General features: G+C 35.1%; 1 pseudogene; it reads right to left on the bottom strand.

Moving 5' to 3' along the window:
* Window positions 1–548: 548 nt before the first annotated feature.
* On the bottom strand, window positions 549–1,259 carry LOC138803720 (ankyrin repeat domain-containing protein 49 pseudogene; annotated as a pseudogene).
* Between the last annotated feature and the right edge of the window lie 3,711 nt (window positions 1,260–4,970).

The raw sequence follows: 4,970 nt of genomic DNA, 5'->3' as shown, positions 1-4,970 counted from the left end.
CTTTACATAGCATATCCTCTATAAAACTTTTGAAATTAGACAACATTTTCGTTCTATCCCAAAGAAATATAATACTATAAGGACCTAGGAAACAAAGGAATCTTAAACTATTTCTATATGGAATGAAACCTGAAAGGAAACATTAATGAAGCTATATATTATAAAGTAGCATAAAATTCAAAGTATTATATCTGGGGGACAATAAAATAGATTATGGACACTATACAAACATAGACTATAGAATATTTTAAAATATACTTTTTCAGACAAGCACGAGAAATATCTTTAGTTTCTGTATTAATTTCAATAGATAAGTTAAAATTATTTCTGATTAAAAAGCCACAAACTCTGAAGAAATCATTATAGATGTATACAAAAACACTTGAATACATTTGGACATCAAAGGCAGGCAATTCACTTGAAAGAATTCCACAGAATCCATGAATTTTTACAGTAAGTGATTGCTGTTATTTGTATTTTGAAAATATTTTGTATGGACACAAAGGATGGAATGGCATTTTTGAAATTTAAAAAAAGTAATTGAATCATTAGGACTTAGTGGAAAAATTTATGCATTCTTCCACAACTTCAAAGAGGTAGTGATACATACTTATCCTTTTAGCAATATCAAACGCAGTTTCTTCCAAATTGTTCTTCAGTCATGGTTTTATGTAATGTTTCATCAGTAGGGGATCAAATGAATTTTTGCTATCTTAATTTCCATCAGCAAGATTCAAGGGGGTCAAGAGGCCTTTAGAATGGGCCTTAGAATCTGCATCATGATGAAGTGAGAAAAAAGCCACTCTGTTATTATTCCACTTATAAGCACTGTGCAGATATGTCCATCCATCTACAGTTATTGTATGTGCCACTTGAGCCACCAACTCAAGGACAATGTCTAAGTGTCCACTGTAGACTTCCTGATGAAGAGGCGTATACTCATCGTCATCCCTTGTATTCACATGAGTGACCATTTTGGAAAGTAGTCTCGGCACTGTAGTAAGCCAATTATTTTCGGCAGCACAAAGAAGAAATTTGCTTGGATCCTTCTCTATTTTTTTATTGCAACTGATATCATTTCTCATATTTTCATCTTGTTCCTCATCTTTATCAGAATTGCCTAACCAGAGACTTTGAGTGCCAGTGAAAATGAGGTGTCCATGTATTTCCCTAATAGTTCATGTTGGTTGACCTGCTCAAAAATATCTGGTGAATTTTCTGCATCTTTTTTCACCATGTTTTATTTTCTCTTTTTCCATTTTTACTATTCTAAATTATTCTTACGAGAGTAGGGATTTGATGGAGAGCAGAGGAAAGATGTTCCTCCGTATTCAATGGTACAGACTGAAAATGAGGACTATGGCTGTCTTCATGTGCAGCTTATTCTAGGAATGAGAAAATATGAAATAATGCCTTCTACATTAATGATTTGTGAAATGGCAGAGCAGAAAATGAAATGATGAAACCAAAAATATAAAAGCAAAATAAATTAGGATAATTATGGAGCAATCATATTATCTATGAGAACCATGAAAGAGAGAGAGGAACAGAGAGATGTGCAAGGACCTACCTAGCCACAAATCCATGCCTCTGATCAATTTATAGAGCAAGCAGAATTTTATTTTTTAAAAAAGATGGAAAGAGAATTCATGTATTAACTTGAAATTTGTAAATTCACTTTTGTAGCCTACATAAAGAGACACAGATTTACTAATATACAGACAAGAATCTAAATCCTTGATACTTCTAGTAACATATCTCACTTAAATCAGTTGAATCACACTTTTCCTGTACAATGAAGGAATAGGCCCAGACTAGGAAAGCAGCTAGAGAAGGCAGGCCAATTATATCTGTCACAAAAACTTTGTGGAAAATGGTATTTAGGATTACTTACTGGTGATCCACTTGCACTGGAAACATGATTCTGACCTATTGCTTGCTGATTCTGAACTATTGTTTGATCATTATATTCTCCAAGAAGAAAAAGTGAGAATTGATAACAAAGGACTATAATGCATTTTGATTTCTCATTAAGCACTTTCAATCATCAAAATCACATGAAGACAATAGACAGCCCTATTTTTTAAGATGAAAACAGTGACTTAAAAAAACAAGGAATTTACGTAGTCATGCAAAGGAATTCTATTTTATTACTGCATTATACATTTTTTCTAATGTTGGTACCAATAAATATTGGATCAATTAGAAAGCTCATATGTTCAACAGTGAGTTCTATTACACTATATCATGGTATTTTTTGTGTAAGGTCTTAAGAAGAAATTTTCATTACTAACTTGAATTTCTGATAGGACAATATCATCACTCTCAGTTTTAAATTGCTACCTAAGTATGTGCATTAGATAATCGTAGAGAAGGGAATATGTCCAGAAAGGAAGCCATAACTTAACTCAGCAAAAGTAGGTACATTGAATCCTTTTGGAATTATTTTCTGTGCTTGCGAAGATTACTATTGACTTTGTCATTCCTTTGGGGGAAACAAAGTCATATTTACACATTTTCTGTCGGTCGTGGGGCTTGAACTCCAATCCTCGGCACTGTCCCTCAGGTCTTCAGCTCAAATTTAGTGCTCTACCTCTAGCTACAACACCACTTCTGGGATTCTGGTGTCTAATTGAAGATAAATGTCTCATGGATTTTCCTGACAATGGCTTGCTTTGAACCACAATCCTCTGGTCTCAACCTCCTGAGTAGCGAGTATTATAGGAATGAGCCACCAGTACCTGTCTCATATTTGCATTTATGTGCACTAAATGACATTATGTAGACAAAGAATGGAAATTTGAATCAAATGATGTGACATTGCAGCTTTTTAGAAAAATTGAGGTAGCAATAAATATGTCCTCCTTTTCCATGTTGTTACATTAATGACTCATGAGGTGTGGGACTCTAACCTTAGCATCCTCTGCTGTCTGCTTTTGTGGACTTAGTATCAGAAATTGTTCATAGAGAAATATGAAAGACATAGATTTTTAGAAAGCAAAGGAAATCAGTTGTGAAAGAACAGTATAGAAGGATATACAACTTATCACACAAAGATTAAGAACTAGTCTAAGTGATTAGAATGCTAAAGGCACTGAGGAATAAGCCTAGTTGATAACTAGTTCTTCAATAACCATAAATGCTTCCATAGAACAGTTCGTGGTGTAACTTAGTTATTACTATCATTTATTCCTTCAATCTGGAGTTATTCCTTCTCCTCTGTCAAAACTATTAATTAACCTCTGCCTTTTCGGTGCCCTGATTTACCAAAAAGATTTCCAAATCTCACATATGTACTAACCTTTTTATTGTGATTAGCAGTTACCACTCAAAAGCCTGGAATCTTTGAATTTCCAGGATTAATCTTCACCTGATATCTAAACATACTACTGGCATTAATTACCATGATCTATTATGAAAACATTTTTTTGTTCAACACAGTATTCTAATATAGGTAAAGTACATGAATTAAAGACTATTGTTAGATATCATTTGGAAGGAACAATTATATATTCCAAATATGGGTTCTTTATTTTGCATTTACTTGATAAATGACTCTTTTGCCCATCCTGGGGCTTGAACTCAGGGCCAGAGAACTGTTCCTGAGCTTCTTTTTTATTTTACATCAGTGCCAACACTCTACCACTTCAGACAAAGCACCACTTCCAGTGTTGCCTTTTCTGTTTATGTAGTATGGAGGAATTGAACCCAGGGTTTCATGCATGCTAAGCAATAACTGTTCCATAAAGCCAAATTCCCAGAGCCCTAAATGACTTTCTTTTTTATATTCATAAGTTTTTTTTGTGTGTGTGAAAATATAGTACACATGGGTTACCATTACATGAGCAAGGTAATGAGTACATTTCTTTTTTTTTTTTTTTTTTTGGGTCCGGTCGTGGGGCCTGAACTCTGGGCCTGGGCACTGTCCCTCAGCTCTTCAGCTCAAGGCTAGCGCTCTAACTCTTGAGCCCCAGCACCACTTCCGACGTTGTTGTTTTTTTTTGCTTATGTGGTGCTGAGGAATCGAATCCAGGGCCTCAGGCATGCAAGGCAAGCGCTCTACCACTGAGCCACCTTCCCAGCCCATGAGTACATTTCTTTTCAAGCATTATTGCCTCCTCCTTTGTTTCCCCTTACCATCCTAGCCCACCGATCCTCCCATCCCGTCACCAAAGTTGTAAATTTGTTTTTCAAAATAACGTCTTGTGCAATGGGACTTTCTTAGGATGGCATTACGTTTTCATTCTGTTAATATGTATTATAATTTAGGGGAGGTGGTAGAAAAGGAAGTGGAAAACAATACTAAATCCAGTAAGGCTGACATTCCTATCACATTACTAACGAAGTCGTGTTAAGACCTACAGGACTCATAGGGCTGTTGCATGTGACATTATTATGGAAAACACTATTAACTGTGATCTCCAACATCCATAATATGCTGCTTCCACTTTCAAGGTCAAGAGCCAAATATCTAAGACTTTTTATTGACTGGGTGTGTTTCCTAGGAAGGAAGAAGGAGGATGTGATAGGTGATGGTGGAAAAATATGCGTATTGGCTCCCTGTCCACATTTTTTACAGTTTTAAAAAGTGATACTGATGAACTCCCACTTACATCCAATTGACTTGCTGTCTGCACAAGATGAAGATAAATGAAGATATTTATTCTGGTGGATAGTCACATATACTAACAAAATCCATTTCTGGAAAAAAAAAGATACTTGGTAAGAAAGTATAAAGTATTGTCTACAAAATGGTTTCTTTTCTTGGAGAACATAATGTAGTATTGAAATGATTACTCCAGCTTTCATTGAGGTTTTATGCTCTCTCAGTATCAAAATGTTCTCTAATTCCTGTAACATCCTAGCATAAAAGACATGATTTGAAGTAGTTTTAGAAACAAAGGTACATAATAACTTCCTTCCTGCAGAGACTGTGATGGCAAGTATGATAGATTATATTGTAGTTCTCT

The sequence above is a fragment of the Dipodomys merriami genome, unplaced genomic scaffold, assembly GCF_024711535.1.
Source record: "Dipodomys merriami isolate MVZ:Mamm:240054 unplaced genomic scaffold, mDipMer1.0.p SCAF_3467, whole genome shotgun sequence".
NCBI lineage: Eukaryota > Metazoa > Chordata > Mammalia > Rodentia > Heteromyidae > Dipodomys > Dipodomys merriami.
This window is presented reverse-complemented; position numbering and strand designations above follow the sequence as displayed.